The following is a 10,246-nucleotide window of genomic DNA, read 5'->3' as shown; positions in this document are numbered from 1 at the left end:
GTATAAATATCAGTTACTATTATTAGATGGACAGCTCATGGGTGAATGCATGTCACAGAAGCAACGTGCAGGTCACATTCTCATAATAATCAACCAGCATCAACCCAGATTGGCTCTGCCATGATTCCCTTCTTACTGCAAAGTATTGGCAAGTTACTCACAACAGCCTCTCTACTAAAAACAAAAAGCAAAAAACCTACAGTGCCTCTGAAAAATAAAGGGGAAAGGACCACGGTTTCAGTGAAGAGTAATAGCTCCGCCAATTGCTTACTCAGCCTTTAGTCCGTGCATTATTACATTGAGTGCATTTGCCACCACCCAAGGAAAAGCATGGGCATGAACTCCATTACTCAGCAGATCGGGAACGCAGGCTTTTCATTTTCTTACAGCTGTGTTCTTTATATAGACACGTTAAGCCAAATCCAGAAATCCTGCTGCGTTCTTACTCAAGCAAATCTCTCACTGACTTCAATGAATGCTTTGTGCAAGTAAAGACTGAGCAAAGCCTTCAGGATAAAGGCTGTGAGAGTCACAAACACCACTGAATACAGGTGTAATGATCAGCTAATAGGACTTGTTAAACTGAGGCACTTCAGATAGACACTACTTCCTGGTTCTAGTCTTTCCTGGGCATATGCTGCCAAGGTGATGGTGGAGGGGCAGGACAGAGCTTAGAAATTCAGTGCCTGATTCTTCTCCTACTTTGACCCACTGTAACTCCATCACTGGCAGTGATGGAGTTCATACCACTGTAACTCCATCACTGCCAGTGGAACTATTTTTGATTTATACTAGTATCTGTGAGGGGAAAAAAATCAAGCCCTTAAATTCCTGGTTAGATTAGGTTTGGATTACACCCTCTAAAGGCACAAAAGTGAAGATGATTGTTTTGACAGACAGTTTTATTCATATTAGGAGTGCATTTTAAAGAGAATTTTTAGGATGGGTCAGGGAAGGGCTTGATGTTGCCCTTCTGAGTTGGAGAGGTGCATGGTCCCCTCTGGAGTAAAGTTATAAAGACATTTTATATAAAAACAGCCAGTTAATTTTAACCCCGACACACAACAATCTGAACAACAGCTTGGAGATAGAATTTTCATACAGACAAACAAAATTAGTCACAAAGAGTATGCTGCGCACTCCATATTTGGCTAAATGTAGATACATATATCTGCATGTTTTATATGTGTGTGGGTGCGTACACACCCACACATCTCTGACATTTGAAATGTTTTGACTTTTAATTAATACAATATGACAAGAGTGTATGTGAGGTGAGTTAGACATTGTAGCATAGGCATGATGAGTTGCTGAGTTCTTTGATCATGGAACAATATTTTGAGAATGGTCTCCTTGGAGGCCTCTCTTCTAGCAGTCATCTCCTGGTTACGAGTCACCTTCTATTCTGGTAGTCAAATGATAAAAGGCAGTGATAAATGCAAACAGCACCTTTGTGTGCTGGTGGTGATGTTCACTTCATAGGAACTGAAGTGGTCAAATTCAAGAATAATTTATCAGCCCAAATAAACAGAAGTGCAGGAATAAAACAGGATTCAAAAGCTCAGACAAATACAATGCATTTTCTGTGGGTAGTGCTAGATTGTCAGGATTACAGAGACTATCTGCTCCTTTCTAGATTACATACTCACTCTCCAGCAGCATCACTAGAAGGAGCTTCCCCCAACAACCTGCAACAATTTTCCATAGCACTTTGTACAGCCCCATCTGTGCTAGGAGTGAGCTCTGGATCTAATACAGGTGGAACCTTCTGCCCATTTCTTAGGATTGATACGAGGAGTTAGATGGAAGAGCAGGCAGGGACCACACCAGCTATAGGCAAACTAGGCAGCTGCTGAAGGCAGCAGGTTTTGTGGAACTGGGAGGCCATAGGGGCTAGCACCCCTGCAATGGAAATATTCTGGGGCTGATCAATGTCTAAACCCTGCAATATTTCCTCTGTGTGAGATGAGAGAGCCTAGGTTCTGCTCCTCCTTCAGCCCCAGAGCTTGAGGGAGGGGGTGGACAGGGAAGAGGCAGCTGGGTGGAGCTGCATCATTTTGGGGATGGAGGGAAAGTTGTTCCCACTCCAGGACAGGAGAAGCTGCCAGTTGTGCAAAAGCATCAGTGGGGGCGGGGAGCTGGGCAGGCAGCTGCTGTGGGGGCGGAAGCGGGAACACTATGCTGCTGCTGCCACCCTGACCAGGCCACTTCCTCAGCCCACTGCTTGTCTCTGAGACCAACGTGAGTGGCTGCCCTGCCACCCTGCGCCATTGCCCTGGGTGCTGCCTGAACTCCCTCAGCGCCACACCCACAGCCCCAAATCTCAGCCCCCCCAGTCAAGGTGAGCTTCTGCCACCTCTGGGGAAAAGTGTTTGTTTTTTTATTTTATTTTTAAGAGCAACACGAAGAAAGATACCCTTAGCAATTCTCTTGAGTGACAAGGCTGTTAGGAACACAGGAAGAACAAAGTAAGACAGTAACCACAAACACGTAAGGAATCTTGTCTATATTATAAGTTTCACTAAGGCTAAGCAGATGATTAAGGCTACAATCACAAACAAGTCCACAAAACCTGAGAGAGCCAAATGCAATAGCCAACGCTGTAGTCGTACTCACATAGCCAAAGATACCCTGGCATAGACTCTGCTGGAACTCTCAACAGATGGTCATCGATAGAGGGGTGATTCCTGCTGGAGTCTTCCCACCCTCTCCATCCCAGGGGACCCTTTTTATCTGTTATGACCCTATCATATGCATAAGGGTTCCAATCTCCCTTTCCTTATCTGTATTTCCACAACCCCATAAACTTTCAGGTGGGCCTTGTTTTTATAGGTTGTTCTCTTAATTCCCCTTATTCTCATTAGCATCTTATTAGTATTTACGTAAACATGTTCCCACGATAACCTACAGCGAAAGCAGAAATGTCCACGATGTTACAGCCAGGGGTCTTGCGGTCTCTACGGGTACACTGCGGCATATTTTCCCAAACATCACCTATTGGCACATTCTTTACAGTAATCTTGTAACTTTGCTGGCAGGGGGTTACTCCTGGGTCACCTACATATGTCAAGCCTCCTTAGGCCTGAGACCTAGTATGGCTAAGCTGAAATTTTACAGGTCTTGGTTGTAGGCCTTGTATTACAGTCTTACTTTACTTATATACCTAATACACACTCATCACTTCTAAATACTTGTCAGTCTTATACTCCTCTGATCCTATCTTACTTTTATATACATCTTAACTTTATGCATCATACATTAATTAAATATGAAATACGATATGAGTTAACCACAACAATATATAGCACAATTAAATGATAACATGAACTAATTGGCTACACATTGTTGGTAGGAGACACTCTGTTTTCTAGTTGCAGCAAAAACTGCAGTTTTGTCTGCCTTAATATGTATTGATCTGAGAGGCTGAGCTCCCAAGGGGATTACCGTGCTGCAAGCAAGCATTGCAGTATGAACATTCAGCCGAGTCAGGAGACGTGTAAATGACGCAGGTGTCTCTGAAGTTTTATAAGGGATTTTATCCACATCTTACTGGCGAAATAACCGCAGAATAGAAGAAATCTCTTCGACATGCCTTTGTGCAGTGCTGCCTCTGAAGATGCTGATATGGAAAAAGACAAAGAGTTCACCCCTCTTTCAGCCATAGAGAGGATACAAGTATATTCCAAGTTGCCTGAGTGTAGGGGCAATGGGTTAGAACAGGTTTGTGGTACTTTTTCCTGAAGTGGTACAATAGAGGGATCTCTAGAGGATTCATAACAAAAAAATAATTTTATTTCAGTTCTAATTCAGGCCCCATCATTTCCTCTGCTGGAGCAGGGAAGGTCACAAGTAACAGAGCCCAGCAGAGGCTGAGAACAGTGCTCCTAGAGAACTAATCTGGAGGCTGAGTACTCTATCCCATAAATATAGACAGCCAATGAGGCATTATCTCCCTAGTCCTCAAGCCTTCAGAAACACCCACCCATGCCGCTGAACAGCTCTCAGTAGGAGTTCCTTCTAGCTTAGGGGGCGTGTCAGGTTGGAGGGGTCATCATTCCCTGCTATTTCCATCTGATTTCTCATCAGCGCTATTCACAGAAGCATTAATTCTTTTCACGCAGGTAACCCACAAATAACAACATGGTTCCTAAGTGAGCTGTGCTGTCAGGATGGGTTTTACCTGTGGATTTTGGGCATAACTGTGTGGGTGGAGGGCCAAGCATCTTGATTCTTCTACAGGGGAACAACCTCCATTTGAGAGGATGAAGCACAGTGAACTTCACAAATTTTCACGAGTACATTCCCTCCTCCATGGGGCTTTCTATGGGAAGAGACAATAGGGTCCTTCACATTTAAATGATTTTCTGGATACACTCATTCTAGCACTTCTAATATAAAATTGTGAATTGCACAATTATGCAAATAGCACCAATACAATTTACATATAAATTGCTCATCAGAAGCAATTAGTACTTCATTAAATGCACAGAACTGCTGATTTGGGCATTGACCAAGCAAACAGTAAAGACCATATTGCCAAAATATATAGTAGTTGTAAATAATTCCTTAACTCCTACATATGGCAAAATAAATACAAAGCTACTCTTTGAAAAATGTATGTGTAACACAATATGCAATACATAAGTGTAGTTCTTCGGGGCTTTTGTCATCATGCCTGTGCCTTCATCACGCATAAGAAATGTGCATATTGACTGATGAACCAATAATGTGTTATTGTAATTATCAAATAGTTATTGATTTTTTAAAATTAAATAGTCAATATAAATAAAAAACCTGGTCTAATGTAAATCCATTGACTTCAATAGAATTATACCAGGGATGATATCATGGGGCAGGGCTGCTCTGTAGCAACCCCTACTGGTCAAATGAGGCACTACAGCTATTCCATGCTTGAGTTTCCTTATCTGGGGTGGGTCTCTTCGGTTCTCCACACATGCCTGTCTGTGCTGCAGATGTGACTTAGCCCTCTGGCCAAGTCACAAGCAAAACTTAGTTTCTTCTAGGGTAGTAAAAGTCCGGCTAAAAGTCCCAACAAACAAAAAGGTTCTTTTTCCCTTTGAGGGCTTCTCCTCAGCTGTACCTCGGGCCCTATTCCGAGGCCTTTTCTGTGCTACTTTTAAAAGTCTATATTTATGGGATAGAGTACTCTGCCTCCAGATTAGTTCTCTAGGAGCACTGTTCTCAGCCTCTGCTGGGCTCTGTTACTTGTGACCTTCCCTGCTCCAGTATAGAGCACACAGTCCCTAAGCTCAGGGCCTTCCACAGGAGCCTGTTCACTCCCTGTGGTTCCAGTGAGGAAACTGATCTCTCTCAGCCCTTTCATAAGGCTCAGCTGTCTGTTAAGCTATCATCTTAGTCTCCTGCCCTCCTCAGAATGAGAAGCAGCTAATTAATTATGACATGAGTGCAGCTGACTCTATTTCCCACTAAAGGGGTCAGTCACCCTGTGACAGCTGGATTTGGCTCATTGTTTTTGTGATGAATACATGTCTAAAAAAAAGTAGTCCCTCTTTAAATCATATGGGCTCTGTTTTGGCTCTGCTATGGGTCCAGAGCTTTGCTGGGAATGCTCAGCACTGCCTGAGTGGGGGTCCCTAGAGACTGGGGGCCAAATGAACAGCCTCGTCTAAATCAAAAGAATGGCTCTGTGATGGGGCAGCTGCCACTCGCTGGTATATAAGGAGTTAAAGCAAGCCTGGAGAGGCTGCGAGGGAGGCAGCCAATAAGGAAAAGGCTCGTAGTGGTGGCTAATTGGGGAAGGTTTATTGGAGGAGCCAATCAGGGCCAGGCTGGACCATATAAGAAGAGGCTGCTGAGCAAAGCAGAGGTAGTCACTCCCTGGAGTTTGAGGGAGGAGGACAATGGACAGAGCAGTACTGGGCAGGGTCAGCAGAGTATGCGGAAGCTCTAGGCTGACAACTGCGCAAACTGAGGCTCTGATTCAAGGGCTGAGGAGATGCTGGGGCTGTGGGGAAGTGGCCCAGGGAAGAAGATGGCAGAGTTGGAGGAGGGGCAGTATTATGTGGCTGCCGGCTATAGGGTGCCTGGATTGGGACCCAGAGTAGTGAGCTGGTCTTTCCTCCCTTCTCCCCCACCTCCTTATCCTCCACTTGCCACTGAGGGAAGTGGCCAGTGCATGGACTGCAATCTGCCACTGAGATGAGTGGCTAGAACCTGGACTGCAGATTGCCACTGAGGCAAGTGGTTGGACTGAAGACTGTTGATCTCATGGAAGGGGTGAAAGAACCGAGTGGGGCACAGCTGGAGGACTGTGTCCATAAAAGTACAACGTGGTCTGGGGTGTGACATGGGTCCTGGATGCGGAGACAGGAGTGACAACAAGTGAGACACCACCTGAGGAGGGTTCACTGGCAACTCTGAGCTAATTCCCAGGACGGCCATCAGGAGGTGCCACGGTGGAGAATTGAATGCCCCCGTCACAGGCTCCCAACTACAATAGTTGAGGATCTGCCCTATTATGCCTGCCCAGAGAAGACAGCAGGTGTAATGTTGCAGGGGTGCTGAGGTGAGCATGCTTAGGAATGGTAGTTGCTACATCAGTTCTACAGATATAGCCTGTGCTGGCCTTCAGTGCTGTTCTGCAGCTGCGAGTGAGTGTGTAAGGAGAGCTAGGGTTGTGATCATACCCTAAAATGTTCTCTCTAGGGCCTGGAACGCTGCCATAAGCACTGGCTGACTACTTGTTCCTCCCACCAAGCACGAGCAGCCAAGCCTCATGCAGCAGCATGTGCTTTCTCTTCCCTCTAGTACCCAGATGGAGTCCTACAACTTAGTGCAATAGTTTTTTTATGTTCACATACTGATTATTAAAACAGAATTTGAAAATGTTTGGAATGCTTGGTTCAGCTGCCTCTAGTCTTTTCTAGTTGCCCCAGCAGCAACTGAATCTGCCACTCCATGGGAATCTTTGATGGATCCTGTACATTAAGTGTAGGGGAAGCTTTCAGCTCAGGAATTCCCCCACTGCTTCATTATTCTCAGCCCCAGAACCTCTGTTCCAGTGTCGCTTAGATTGTCCTGCTTGTTCCTTGCTCCATCCTCTTTGTTCAATCCTCTCCTCCTCCCACTGCTGCTCCATTCTTTTTCTCTACAAATTGGGCTGATCTTGCTCCCATTTACTTGACCTAACTCAATAATATGTTACCTTTACTGCCATTTCTAGGTTAGTATGCAGTGTTGTTGTAGCCATGTTGGTCCCGGGATATTAGAGAGACAAGGGGAGTGAGGCAATATCTTTTCTTGGACCAACTCCTCTTGGTGAGAGAGAGAGGAAGCTTTGGAGCTTACACAGAGCTCTTCTTAAGGTCAAGGAAATGTGTTCAGGTTTCTAAGTCAGCCATGGTCTTTGCTAGGGATGTGACTCCACAACAGCTGGAGTAGATGGCATATTCCCAGATGATTTTTATTAATATTTATAAGGCTAAGTTACACAATGCTAACTGACGTGGGGGGAAATGTCCAGAAGCTCCTACATCAATATTAATATTCTTGTGAATCAACATCAAAGCAGAGCATTTTAGTCTCCAAAGGCAGATTATGCTTTGAAAATGTATACACCCTTAAAGTTCAGAAAATGAATGGATGATGGTGCCAGTATTACTGTGTATTGTTGAAAGTCAGATAAGCTTCTAAATAGTTGAAATATCTGCAGCTTACACAGTCACTTTTAGCAATTTCAGCTCTTCCATGTCTTCAGAATGCTCATAGCACATGCAATTTTGACATCATTCCATAAAGGTTAGCTGTCAAGACTGCTGACACTTTTCTCCATTGCCCCAAAACCCAAGCAGAACTGATTGTTGCAGCCACAGAAATCTCCTTCTGTGACAAGAGAATACTCATGAACTAAGGAAAATGAATGTCTAGAAAATGTACAGTGTAATGGTTGATCACCTATTTCTGTGCATGCTGATGCATTTATCTGATTGCCTGACACAGATAAACTAAAACTATCATTAAAAAGCCCAGATATATACACTCCTCTCTATTTTTCAGTGTGGAGAGCAGCAATTTGAAGGAGATTACTCCATCAATAGGTAGGCATCCCACTGTACAAGGGAGTTTTGTCTGAGCGTCTTGCTGTCATTAGGAGTTCTCCTGACACAGAAGAGGATGCATGATTAGAACTGGGGCCAACCCGCTGTTAAAACATATAACTCAGTATCTGTGGGTGTAAAGGTTAGAAACTTATTACAAGTTATTGCTGCACATTGGCCTCTGTGCCATGAATCAGGTGTCTGGATAGGTTCATGTGGTGCCCAATCAGAAAAGGAATAGGTATCCCTCTTGTCAGTCTGAGACTGTGAATGGCTATTCATTGAGGGATGTAAGGGGTAATACAGCTTCTATAATTCCTCCACATTTAGTTGCTCTGTCCTACATGTCTACATTACTATAAACCCTAGTGTCAGGATAGATTGCTTCCAAAAGGCTTTTTAGCAGTGATCTTTCATCTCTGCAGCTGGGTGCTGTACCAGGCCATGTTGCTTCCTCATCGTCTGCTGATCTGTCTGTTCAGTAAGGAAGTATCTCGACCCTATTGACCACGTTTATAATGGGAGACCTGATGGGATCACAACACAATGTGATTTGGCTGCTGACTAATTTTTCTTTTTTAATGTTTAAAAAAAAAATAAACCAGTTCAAAAACTCAATATTAAATGGCTGCTGCACCTATGCAGAAAGTCTAATTTCTAGGATGTGAAGATGCCTATTAAAATAAATGGTAATGAAGATTAACGGGGTTTATATTACTATTCAAAGCAGCTCAGTTTGAAGGAAACCATTATAATACTTATCACTTACACATGTTTAGTACTTTACATCTTTAGAATTCTATACAAACCTTAATTGTGAGGTATTTAGGTATTATCCCCAATTTACAGATAAAGAAACCAAGGCATAAAGAAGGAGAATGATGGTTGAAATTTGTTGTGTTTTGTTTAATAAGTAAAATAAGAAAATTAAAACTAAAACAGAACAATTGTCTTCCCACATTTTCAGTATTGCCAACCCCAAGTGTTCAAAAATCATCAGCCAAGCCCCATAAATTATGAGATTGGCTTAAAAATAATAAATGTTGAGTTCTCTTTTTATTTGTCTTGTGGATTTTGAGTCTTTAGAGTACTCTCGGTTACATCTTCAAGCTTTTCTATGCAGCCTAGAAACGTGCTGTTTTCTTAATGAAAGCTGAGATTCTCACAATCCCATCTGTAGAAAGAGGAGGCCCTAAGATATAAACCTTGGTATCAAGGCCCGGTATGAGGCCTAAGGCCTGAACTAAAGTAATGGTCAAGACTTCGCTAACATAAAGCAAAGCAAAGTGAAGCTGTGAGCCAGAGGCAGGCCCTGCTCACAGAAGCTGGCAAGGAAAGGGCTGATGCTGCAAGAAGATACGTTCCTAAAAGGTACTGAACACTAGATATCAGAACACTCACGTACTTGTACATTCCACACAGATAACAAGGAACAGATTGACCCATCCCAATGACAGGGACAAAAGGGTAATATGATGGACAGAGTTGTTTTGTTCAAACCAACATGTACAAGGTGAGAGGCGGCACCTTACTACGTAGAAGGGTTGTACCTTGCTACGTAGAAGGGTTGCACCTCAATACGTCAGGAGTGATGTGTACTTGTTTGTACCTGTGTATAAGAATGCATCCTTGGGGTGGTGTCTTTGTCCGGCCTGGGGGCAGTGGAAAGTCCCGCCACTGACTGAGCTAGGTCCATTGCCAAGAGGCACTTGGGGGAGGGATAGTTCAGTGGTTTGAGCACTGGCCTGCTAAATCCAGGGTTGTGAGTTCAATCCTTGAGGGGGCCACTTAGGGTTTTGGGGCAAAAATCTGTCTGGGGATTGGTCCTGTTTTGAGCAGGGGGTTGGACTAGATGACCTCCTGAGGTCCCTTCCAATCCTGATAGTCTATGATTCTATGATTGATTCTCATAGTACGCCCTGAATTAGGCTAAGAAATCTACAGGGAACTGCCATTGTGTCCAAGATCGCAGTAAACCTGGCTTTCATGACTTTACACCTTATTAGACTCATTGGAGGTCCTCGTCGAGTCTGCTGTATCAGCTATCTGCAGAGCTAGGGCAGCGCACAAGAGGGAACACATGCACGCAGCCGAGTGATACCAACATTGAACAGAGCAGAGCTCCACACCAGTAGCTTCTGACAACACCATCTCTCTAGGAATTGGGG

This window comes from Gopherus evgoodei, chromosome 3 (genome assembly GCF_007399415.2).
Source record: "Gopherus evgoodei ecotype Sinaloan lineage chromosome 3, rGopEvg1_v1.p, whole genome shotgun sequence".
NCBI classification, from domain to species: Eukaryota; Metazoa; Chordata; order Testudines; family Testudinidae; genus Gopherus; species Gopherus evgoodei.
This window is presented reverse-complemented; position numbering follows the sequence as displayed.